The 13,147-nt window shown below is 30.1% G+C and overlaps 1 long non-coding RNA gene across 1 annotated transcript; it reads right to left on the bottom strand.

The window, feature by feature from the left end:
- Positions 1-8,297: 8,297 nt before the first annotated feature.
- Positions 8,298-9,991, bottom strand: LOC145008645 (uncharacterized). Its single transcript, XR_013663577.1, has 3 exons — positions 9,825-9,991; positions 8,952-9,076; positions 8,298-8,510 (listed from the first exon to the last, which is right to left on the bottom strand). It is a non-coding gene; the product is annotated as an uncharacterized LOC145008645 (long non-coding RNA).
- Between the last annotated feature and the right edge of the window lie 3,156 nt (positions 9,992-13,147).

The raw sequence follows: 13,147 nt of genomic DNA, 5'->3' as shown, positions 1-13,147 counted from the left end.
TAAAGGTAGGTCACTTGACATACTTTTTTATTACAAGTTATACACTAAAATCAATTATGACCTATCTTAATTTTTTGAGGTGACATACTTTAATTTGTTTGGTTTAAAAAAATAAAAAGAAATCAACAATTGAAAGCCCACATTTTATATTTCATTAACCCAAAACTCACATAAAACAATGTCGTAGCCAGAATTTTGTTTTATGGTAGACTAACTAATATAAAAAAATGAACGATTGGCAAAATTCTTCAAATGATAACAAAATGTAACTATATATACATTCTTAACTAAATTATTTATTTTAAGTTGCACACGATGTTGTCTTATATCATTAAATAATCTAAAATGGATTCTAATCGATATAGACAACAATATATTCTCTTTTACTAATTTCAAATTTTGAATGGAATACACCATATCACAACCCTAATTCCTTTTATTTAACAAAATATTTATCATACATACCATATATATGTAAACTTAATTTTTGTGTGGGTGGGCCAAGACCAACTTTTACCCTATATTAACTACGCCCCTGACATAAAATATTATCCAAAAAAATAGACGCTAGCATTCAAAATTTGGTTAGAAAAAGGAAAGATACTAAAAAACCGTATTTTGATTATTCCCATAATACGGGAAAGTCACAAACACAAGCAGACAACACCACAACTAATATTCGTTTCTTGCTTAAACGACACGACCCGGAACCACAACTAGTAGTTTTTTGATTTTTTTCATTTTCTATCGGTATCAATTAAATAGTGAACCACATGAGTTAATATTCTAGACTCGCCACTACGATAAACCTCGCTTCCCGCAACGCCAATGTATAAGATGAAGTGGATGACGATGAATACATTTTTGAATTATGAATCAAAAGTATATAGAACTGTTTGGTGTTTGATTTGTGTTTTAAAACAAGAAGTGAGAGTATTTATTTAGAGTAGAAGAAATAACAAAAAAACATTTTTTTTTTCTAAATATATCCGTTAAAAATAGTAAAAAATCAATATTAAAAAAAATGTTGCGGTAAAGTTTCCTCGTGCGGTGGCCTAACTGCAAACCCTCTCTTTATTCGGAGTCGTGTTCACTGCACCACCATAGTGACATGTCACCACCGTAGGGTGCGGTAAAGATGCGGTAAAGGAGCCCTCCTACCTGTGTCTTAATTGAGGTGTTCGCATGTTGGATCGAGTTTATTAATCCTATTATCCTATATTTTCGATTTCATTTGTATAATGTATTTTTTTTTTCTATAAATGGATCACTTCTATAATTGTAATATTATACCTAGACCATTAATATAATTTTGACATAAAGACCTTTTTGTAATTTGGCTATTTAAGGAACATGTCTCTAATACGGTTATTATATAGGGACCATTTTTATAACTTTGTCTTACAAGTGGACTGTTTCTCTAGTTTTGAGTTAGACATCAATAATTTTTGTAATTTTGTTATTATATAGGGACCATTTTTGATTATGTTTATAATTTTCTCAAACATAAAGATTATTAGATAATTTGCAGGACCAATTATAACTGTATCAAACATAGAGACCATTAGATAAAACATAATTACATAATGACAATTTTCTATAACTTTCTCAAACATAAGGACAATTAGATAATTTTTGCAGAGGACTATTTTTGTAATTTTCCCATATATAGGGACTAGTTCTATAACTTTGTCATACATATGGAACATTAGATAAATTTGTAGATATCATTTATGTGGGACTCATTGATAATTTTGCAAAATGTCTCAACAAATGTAAAAAAATATATAATTTTCCAACAAAAAAAAATCTATTTTCTATATTTTAACGTGGTAGCTTTTAATTTTTGGTACTTTTCCATAACATCATATGAAAAAGTACAACAATTTTCATTTAGGCAATGACCTAGGTCCAGTGTTCTTTTTGTAATAATTTGAACATAAAACTTCACGATTTTGTACTATGTGAATTTGTAGTCATCATAGGTTGATTGATATTGTGGTTTAAGTTTGCAATAGTTTTGCCATTTTGTGATTAGCAATGGATATTATGTTAATAACCAATACTTTTTGCTAGATTGTGTGTTCAAAGATCATATATTATTATTGACTTATTGTTTTCTAAAAAAAGTACATTTTCATACGTTTACTGCCAACAAGACGAATTGTACCACAAGAAGTTGATACATGTAAGGAGGTTCGGTGGCGGCGGATCTAGATCAACACCAACTTGTGTTTTCATACGATTATAAAGGATAAATATAATGAAAATTAAATAGAAAAATGTGTTTTTTAGGTTTTGTTGGGTTTTATTGGTAAGATTGGGTGCCAAAATAATAAATGGGGTCAATTATACAATTTCATATTATTTTTTTGCTTTCTTTTATTAAAATATTATATGGATGGTATTTTGTAGAGCTGATAAAAATCGATCCAACCTGTTAATCCAACCTGAATCCAATCCAAAATTAACGAGTTGAATTGAGATTTTCAACCCATTTAACTTAAAGGGTTAAACTGTTTAATCCATTTAATTAAATAGTTTAGATTGTGTCAAAATTATCAAACCCTTTTCAACTAAATTGTGTGTCCAGAGACCATATATTATTATTGAGTTATTGTTTTCTAAAGAAGTACATTTTCATACGTTAACTTGCCAACAAGATGAATTGTACCACAAGAAGTTGATACATGTAAGGAGGTTCGGTGGCGGCGGATCTAGATCAACACCAACTTATGTTTTCATACGATTATAAAGGATAAATATAATGAAAATTAAATAGAAATATGCGTTTTTAGGTTTTGTTGGGTTTTATCGGTAAGATTGGGTGCCAAAATAATAAATGGGGTCAATTATACAATTTCATATTTTTTTTTTTTGCTTTTTTTTTATTAAAATATTATATGGATGGTATTTTGTAGAGCTGATAAAAATCGATCCAACCTGTTAATCCAACCTGAATCCGATCCAAAATTAACGGGTTGAATTGAGATTTTCAACCCATTTAACTTAAAGGGTTAAACTGTTTAATCCATTTAATTAAATAGTTTAGATTGTGTCAAAATTATCAAACCCTTTTCAACTAAATTGTGTGTCCAGAGACCATATATTATTATTGAGTTATTGTTTTCTAAAGAAGTGCATTTTCATACGTTAACTGCCAACAAGACGAATTGTACCACAAGAAGTTGATACATGTAAGGAGGTTCGGTGGCGGCGGATCTAGATCAACACCAACTTATGTTTTCATACGATTATAAAGGATAAATATAATGAAAATTAAATAGAAATATGCGTTTTTTGGTTTTGTTGGGTTTTATCGGTAAGATTGGGTGCCAAAATAATAAATGGGGTCAATTATACAATTTCATTTTTTTTTTTGCTTTTTTTTTATTAAAATATTATATGGATGGTATTTTGTAGAGCTGACAAAAATCGATCCAACCTGTTAATCCAACCTGAATCCGATCCAAAATTAACGGGTTGAATTGAGATTTTCAACCCATTTAACTTAAAGGGTTAAACTGTTTAATCCATTTAATTAAATAGTTTAGATTGTGTCAAAATTATCAAACCCTTTTCAACTAAATTGTGTGTCCGGAGACCATATATTATTATTGAGTTATTGTTTTCTAAAGAAGTACATTTTCATACGTTTACTGCCAACAAGACGAATTGTACCACAAGAAGTTGATACATGTAAGGTGGTTCGGTGGCGGCGGATCTAGATCAACACCAACTTATGTTTTCATACGATTATAAAGGATAAATATAATGAAAATTAAATAGAAATATGCGTTTTTAGGTTTTGTTGGGTTTTATCGGTAAGATTGGGTGCCAAAATAATAAATGGGGTCAATTATACAATTTCATATTTTTTTTTGCTTTTTTTTTTATTAAAATATTATATGGATGGTATTTTGTAGAGCTGACAAAAATCGATCCAACCTGTTAATCCAACCTGAATCCGATCCAAAATTAACGGGTTGAATTGAGATTTTCAACCCATTTAACTTAAAGGGTTAAACTGTTTAATCCATTTAATTAAATAGTTATTGTGTAAAAATTATCAAACCCTTTTCAACTAGTCAACCCATTTAACTTTTTGCTAAATTGTGTGTCCAGAGACCATATATTATTATTGACTTATTGTTTTCTAAAAAAGTACATTTTCATACGTTTACTGCTAACAAGACGAATTGTACCACAAGAAGTTGATACATGTAAGGAGGTTCGGTGGCGGCGGATCTAGATCAACACCAACTTATGTTTTCATACGATTATAAAGGATAAATATAATGAAAATTAAATAGAAAAATGCATTTTTTAGGTTTTGTTGGGTTTTATCGGTAAGATTGGGTGCCAAAATAATAAATGGGGTCAATTATACAATTTCATATTTATTTTTTTTCTTTTTTTATTAAAATATTATATGGATGGTATTTTGTAGAGCTGACAAAAATCGATCCAACCTGTTAATCCAACCTGAATCCAATCCAAAATTAACGGGTTGAATTGAGATTTTCAACCCATTTAACTTAAAGGGTTAAACTGTTTAATCCATTTAATTAAATAGTTTAGATTGTGTAAAAATTATCAAACCCTTTTCAACTAGTCAACCAATTTAACTTTAATATCTATATTTAATTTAATAATTATTTGAATATTATTATGTATTAATCAAAGTATTAATTTGTAAATTATAATGTTGCGTTATTATTATTTACGTTTAATAAAATTCAGTCCTAATTTCTATCTTTTTTTAGCGCCGATAATACTGGCCACTCTTCAAAATCACTGTGAAAGTAAACATTTTTAATATTATTTGAACAATTTATTTGTATTTATGAATTATGATTGTGCTTTTGTCATAATTATGAAGTTTTATTTTCGTTTTATAATTTAAGTGGTATAATAGTTAATTATATAATTTATTTAATTGATTTTAAATGGGTTAACCCAAGTTTAACCTATTTATTTAATAGGTTAGGTCGGGAACTACATAAACCGGTCAACCTAGTGACAACTAATTTATCTAAAAGGTTGAGTTGGGTTGGAAATATTAAATCATTTAAATAAACAGGTTGGATTAGATTGAAATTTTCAATCCAATTATTAAATAGGTTGAACACGAACCCAACTCATATCGATCATTTCCAATTCTATTATTTTTAAGTGGGACCATACACACGACACTTGTAATATATTGGATCCACCACCGAGGAGGTTGCATTTATTGATATATTATGATGAGCTCATAAAGGGGGATACCCTTTTGAGAAAATCATAAAGGCACTAAGATCTTATATTCAAAAATCAACCACAACAGTAGGGGAAAATTGAATGACTAGAAATGCTTTATTTATAGCATTGTATTCAAGAATTTTAAAGATCCCCAAACTCCTAAATAAATGAAAATAATATTGTAAAGATAGAAAGAACAATGGCTTGAAACTTTAAAAGGTCCAATCCATAATGAAATTTCATGGATTGTAGATGATTCTAAATGTTAATTCCTATGTTCCAAAACAATTAGTTTGTCTCTTACTTCCAAAAGAATATAATACATCACCGTAATCATGTTAAGGCAATAGAGATCTCATCTTTACTTCGCACAAGGAAAGTGTGTGTCGCGTTCTAAAAGTGGAAGATCATTTATGAAAGCCATAGAAAAAAATTGACTAAAACCTACCATGTTTAGGGGAAAATCCATTTAGTACTTGGTGGAGTCTGGATAAAATCGATTAGGGTTTGGGTAGGCATAGGATGAGAGAGTGTGAATACTCGATTAAAGAACCCTATCAAGAGTTAGGAGAAAATCCATTAAGGTAATCATGAGGAAAATACGACATAAAATATTGCCACAAAAAATGAACGGATAAGTCATCATGTCATAGAATATGTGTACAATCACTCATTCAGGATCATAACCGCAGCCAATGCGTTTCAATTTCATTTAATAGCACATGTTACAGCAATTTGTAATAACAAAGAAGATGAAAGTTTTAGCTAAGGTGTTTAATGATTACTATCATCATTATATTAACATAGATGATTCATGTAGATTCCATATAGCAGATTTAAGACCTAAAAGTAAAGTGTTTGTAGCTCAGCGGTACCAGGTGTGTTCTCCCTCCTTGAGGTCGAGGGTTCAAATCTCGTTCGGGACATAGGCGTTGCTAGGAGTAGTTTAGATTTGTCGTTCCAAAAAAAAAACCTAAATGTAATAGATGTTTACATAAAATATGAACAAATTATCTCGAGATGCATTGTGTCATGTGGGTGAAAAAATCAAACACATTATATATCTAGTTATCTTATAGGATATAATAGTTTAAAGAGGTAGTGGTACTATGGTAGTGTTGCATAAAATATGAACAAATTATCTCGAGATGCATTGTGTCATGTGGGTGAAAAAATCAAACACATTATATATCTGTGTCATGTGGGTGAAAAAATCGAACACATTATATATCTGGTTCTCTTATAGAATATAACTAGATTATGACCCGTGTAAAACGTGATGAACATATAAAAAATACATATAAAAGTATAAAAAGTTGGCACAATAATTAAAAAGAAAGCAACAGAAATATAATTAGTTTTATTGGTAACATTGAAGAAAATAATGAAATGCTTCAATATCTATAACCGATGAAGGACATCTTTGTAAACAACATTTTTTGTTTTATTAATTGGACGACATTGTCACATATGAGTACCTTTAATACGATATCTTTTTAATTTATACTCTTCTTGGGTTCAGGAACCAATGTCAGTTATCTTTTTTCTTTCTTGTTGATGTATCAATTAATGCAATACAAATTGGTGCTACATTTGGAGCTTTTAGTGCTATTACTCGATTTGTTAATGATCTTCAGTAAGTTCATGTTTTTTTTCAAAAAAATTAGAGTAAATTACACGAATGGTCCCTATGGTTTAGGGTAATTTGCGCGTTTGGTTCCTAACTTATTTTTTTTAACTCGGAAGGTCCTTACTGTTTGTTTCTGTTACACGCTTGGTCTCTGTCTTATCTAAAAAAACTATTTTGCCCTTGATTTTTTAAAATATTTAAATAAACACACCCTAACCACAACCCCCTCACTTTACCCTACCTAACCTATAATTTTTTCCTATTTAAATAATAGTTTTTTTTAGATAAGACAGGGACCAAGTGCATAGCAAAAACAAACGTTAGGGACTTACCGAGTTAAAAAATAAGTTAGGGACCAAGCACGCAAATTACCCCAAACCATAGGGACCATTCGTGTAATTTACTCAAAAAATTACAACTTTTTATATTTTCTTCGAGTTAATGTTTTATTGAGTTGTAATAATAATAATATGATTGGTGTAGGAAGGTCCTCAAACACTTGTGGGAATTACATTTGACTCATTACAAACAGATTATTTTTTTTAAAAAAAAAATTAACCTTTCAAAAAGAATTATTCCTTCAATCTCTTTTGCATTTTTTATTGCAGCTATTGATTTTCTTAGTTCTAGACACATATGATGTTTACACTCCTCTCCCCTCTGATGTTATTGTTATTATTCCTGAAATGTTATAAGTTGTCTTTGTAGTTGAATTATCTGTTATTTTTCATTTTCATTTAAGTTCTTTTTGGGATAAAACAAAAGGAAAAACAACATAATTTTGTTGTATGAAAAAATTTCGGAGTACAAGACTACAATTGGTATAAAACCCTAAAATGATAGCTCATAACATTGGCCTAATGCATCTAATTTTGTATCATACACTAAAAGAACAAATAAAAAAATAAAAAACAGTTGCAATAAAAACCTTGTTTTGTGTACCAATAAGTTGGCATAAAAACTCAATAGTTCTTGAATATAGGAAGAGTCTACTCTTCAAAAATGAAATTGGAAACTATAATAAGGAACCAGTTCGTGTAGATGTGCAGTCCGTAATCAAATCCAACCGTCCGAGTATACCTAAAGGGCTAATTTTCTCATGGAGAGCATGACAAAATCAATGATTAGAAATTCATTTGGTGGCAAGTTAAAAAGCTTTTTGAATGTCGAATTCCTATGAGGTGACTTCATATTGAGCTATCAAGAAGTTAGAATAATTCGTATAGATGTGCAGTCCATAATCAATACTCCTATAATGTAAAAGTTAAAAGATTTTACAAAAAGTGAAAATAAAACGCCCTAAAAAAGAAGTGTAAAAGGGTCATTTGCCAAACCTTAGATGGCTGCAAAAAAGAAACGCTCTTTGTTCATATTTACTTCACACATACATCATTTTAATAATGCAAATGTCAATTTACCTATAAGGAAAATAAAAATAAATAAATAAGCCAAACCTCAGATCTTTTTTGACAACATATGCATCTGACTTAACTATATTCGATCTTAGAAAACAAATGTATTGGTTAATACAAGTGAAGGATATGGAATTGATTTTCTAACATCCATTTTTGGGTAACATCCACTTTCATATCCATTTTACACATACTTCGACTCTCATCATGTGCGATTCTTGCTTCTGTTAAAAAATACAAATTTATACAACCATATAAATCATATAAGAATTGCACTTTTAGAAAGCATGCATATTATGGAATAAGGTTAGAACACATTTGGTCTTCAAATATAAAAATATAAGTATAGTGTCTCATGGGAAGGGGATTGTATCCCATTACCTCGATGGTATATTATAAGTAAGAAATAAGGCCAAATGAAACTTGATGGCAAAATACCATTCTTTCGTTGATTATATTGAAAAATATATAAATTTTATAAATTCTTAGAAGTATATATATTTTGTTTTGATAATCAACCTTTTATACATAAAAATCCCAAATATTCCCGATGATAAACTTTGATAATTCACGATCATTACAATTTTCTTTGTCTCAATAGCTTAAGCATCTAATAACGGCTTAAGGATATGAATATAAACTAAAAAACTACATACAATACATACCTAATAACCTCAAATGCTCCAGAGCTTCAAATGTTTTTCTCACACTTCTTCTCTCAACTTTTACATATTGACGACTTGTTTTCAATGGGTTGAAGCGCTTCAAGACTTATGAAACTGTTCATAATCTGTAATGATAACATAATACTTTTTAATCTTAATCCAAATATAAATTCTATTCGAGTACCTAAAAAACTACATTATGGTGTCAAAGCTTTATAGTATTAGAAAAATAAATAAAAATATTCATACATTTTTAGCAACTTTTTCATAAATTGCATGAAAAGATCTATCAATCTTTTTATGGTCAAGGATTTAATATCTCTCATCATACCAAAATCATAGTAAATTAATGATTCATGATTCATGATTCATGATTCATCCGAGCCAATTTCAAGGTTTCTAAGATGAGGATCAACATGAAAGAAAGTGGTTGGTATCTACATAAAATAGGAAAATTAGTAAAAATTCAGAAAAAAAAAAAATAAAAGCAGTTTTTTATTTTTTTTAATGAGCGTGTTCATCTGAGTGTTGGGTGTCTTATTTTGGGAGTTTTTCGATACCCTTTTTTAGTCCAAAAAAAAGTTCAATTTTATTTTAGAGGCAAAATTATAAAATTATTTGACCACTTCTATTTTTTATGATCATACAGATAAATATTGACCAATTTTTTATATTATTTTACCAACTACTTAATCAATCTGAACTCTGGATAACTCACCTAATATCTTTTGACGATAACTTCTTTGTCTATTCTATCGTTTTCTACAACTAAAAGCGAATACAAAAAAAGATATATTTAACTATCATATTACTTGTTCCATCACTAACAAAAAAAAATCTAGCAAGAAACATATTTGAAGATTGAATTGCTACCTGATGCAAATCGACTCCTTTTTTATTCCCTTTTTTGTTTATCTTCATCTGCTGATACGATAAAAAATGGTATTTGCAAGATGGTGTTAAATGTTCTTGAGGTATTGAGTGAATGTCAGTTGACATCAAGAACACATATCATAATTGTGTTCAACAAAAACCCAAAATCAACATCAAGATAGCCCCGAAGAAAAAAGCAAGCACACAAAAGCTTTATATATATATATATATATATATATATATATATATATATATATATATATATATATATATAAACAGAAAATGGTGAAAAAATGAGGGAAAAGAAGAAAACAGTAACAAAAATCGTATAAAATGCAAAGCAAGAGGTTGGAATGGTGTAGAAAACAAACCTATAAATAAATCAAAAAGATGAATGCATTAACTGTGTGTGTATGTCGTCTTTCTAGTTTCTGCAACAGATAGAAAGATGGAGGCGAAAAAGGAGCGACGATTCCCTTAATTCCTGAAAGCAAGGGTAGAAATTAGGTATTTTTCATCAAAATTGAGAAATAAAAACCAGAAATCAAAACATAACAAATCAGTTATAAGTCGTTGTGCGGAGAAACAAATAATCGACTGAAAGAAGGAGATCCCTAAGGTGAAACGCAAGAAATATGAAGAAAGGGAAGGAGACGAAATAGATGAATGCTTGCGGTTATGATCATAAGATGAAAGGGATTCGAGGTTACATAAGGAGGAATCAAAGAGATAAGATTATGGATTATCTGCGCATAGAGACATGGCAAGAGAAATTGTATCTGGATTCGAGGTCGTAGAATGGAGAATCGATTGAATCGTTGTGAAAGAAGATGTACGCATCATTGAAATTAGTAGGAAAATCTTTCTTATGCATCTTTTCAGCACCGTTGATCTTCATATTTTCTTCCCGACAATAAATTGAAAAGAAAATAATGATTGTGTTAGTAATTTTCAAACCAGAACAAAATAAACGGGTAATGAGGGGTGAGGTTGATTAAATGATGATGTCATTAATAAATTTCCTAATTTTAAAAATAAATTTATTTTTGGTGAGATTTAATTGTCATTAATAGATTTTCTAATTTTAAAAATAATTTTATTTTTGGTGAGATTTAATTATCATTAATAGATTTTCTAATTTTAAAAATAATTTTATTTTTGGTTAGATTTAATTGTAATTAATAGATTTTCTAATGTTAAAAGTAATTGTCATTAATAGATTTCATAAAATTAGTGGACAAAAAAAAGGTTGACCAAATGATGATGTCAGCATAACTATCTAACGGTAGAAAATATATGAATGAAACACAATCAATGATTTTGATTGTTGAAAATGATGTCACAAAGTTTCTCTTTCAATAATATTTAAAGATTTAAAGATAGATGGTGGTGGTGGGGTGGCAAGTAGCGGTGGTGACAACATGGAATGGTAGTAATTGTTAATTGATTTGCTATAAGGCATAAAATTACATTGAATTTTGAACAAACATTCAAAGCGATATAAACATTATAATACAAAGTTTAAATGGTGTAATACCCAATAAACATATTCGAAATAAAAAAATCTTTCGGTTACTTGAAAACACAACTCCATAAGATAATCATTGCAAAATCACATTTTTTAATCTAATTTAAATCAATCTCAAAGATATCCATATATGTTAAGGATTTTGTTTATTTTTTAAACTTAAATTCATATGTGAAAAAGGTGACCAGTTGTAAGAGAAACTACCAACTCTCAAAATGAAGAAAAATATTAGCAAAACCACCCTTTAAACAGAGAAAACTATAAACATAGAAGGAGAAGGAGAAGGAGAAGGAGAAGGGGAAGGGGGAATTGGTAAGGTATATATTTATAATAGACAAAACTGCGAATTTGGTCCTTGTGGTTTGCCAAAACCTTTGGATGGGGTCCAAATAGTTTCCAACTTGCACCAAAGGTCCAAAATCAAGGTTTTCTTGGGTTTTTAGTCCATTCCGTCATTGACCATTTGTTTGGGGCCGTTAGTGCCTACACGTGCCCTCCATGTGAGGGCATTTTGGTTATTTTAGGTCAGCCTCCGTTGCCGCCACTTCAATTAATAAGAGTTCAGACTGTACTCACTCCTTCGTCTTCTACTCATTCCTCACTCCTTCGTCTTCTACTCATACCTCTTGATTCAAACGCAAAAACCCTAACGATCATCTGAAACTTTGAAAATGTGGGGACTTAGAAATGTTGGAGAGATTGTCAACGTTCAAGAAGTTTATGATAAGATTCAAACTTAGAAAAACTCTGTATTTTATGATCAAGCTTCAAACTTTGAAAAACTCTAACTAATAATCGTCTCTTTCTGTTTTGAAGATGGTTACCCCAACATATTCTCTATTGAACTTCATCACGGAGGGAGTTTCACAAAGTTTCCAAATATCAGGTATATTAATGGCCAAGTAAGGTACTTTGATGTTGTCGACATTGATGAATTTTCTGTTCATGAACTAGACTCGATGATGAGAGAATTAGGGTATGATGGTACTGAAATCATGTATTACCATTTCCGTTTGCCTAATGAAGGATTTAACTTTGGACTCCGAGCATTAGGTAACGATGATGATGTGCGTAATCTCTCACGATATGTTACCCATAATAACAAAATGATTAAAGTGTACACAGAGCATGGTCAAACGAACTTGCTTACATATTTTATGTCCCCAACTGGTCCAAAAAGGGTTATAATAGAAGACATGGAGAAGCAGGATTGCATTAGACCCTCATCACCTGTAGTTGCTCATGAAGTGGTAACTCCAATCCAAATTGATGTTGGTGAGGGTGATTTAGGGTTAGCATTAACCTTATACAAATCAGCAACACCTGAATTTAGTAGGTCTAAAGGTTGGAAACATAGTAAAGGGGCATCGTCTTGTAGTAGAATGCTTAAATTGGATTGGGAAGGTGCTGAAAAAACAATGGCAAGTGGTGAAGTTGATAAGGGTAAGGGTGTAGAAGGATTTGTAGATGAATTTGTTGTAGTTGATGCAGAAAAAGAGTTAAACAAAGAGATTGATGTGAATGAAGAACTTGATGTGAACAAATCCAATGGTGAGGGTGTAGAAGGATTTGCAGATGAGGGGTATAGAGTTGTCATGGATAATGATCCTCAAGGAGTCAATGAATTTTCAACTAACATCAACATAGATGATGAGTTAATGACAAACTTTCAACCTTTTGAAGGGTTTGAAGACGAAGATAGCATCCCATTTAATGGGTTTGAAGGCCAAGATAATATTCCTTTCAATGATGAGTGCAGACAAGAGGAGCCTGATGACATTGAGTTTGAAAATCA

Source organism: Lactuca saligna, chromosome 8 (genome assembly GCF_052625555.1).
Source record: "Lactuca saligna cultivar CGN05327 chromosome 8, ASM5262555v1, whole genome shotgun sequence".
NCBI lineage: Eukaryota > Viridiplantae > Streptophyta > Magnoliopsida > Asterales > Asteraceae > Lactuca > Lactuca saligna.
The sequence above is the reverse complement of the archived record's forward strand: the minus strand, read 5'-3'. Positions and strand labels throughout refer to the sequence as shown.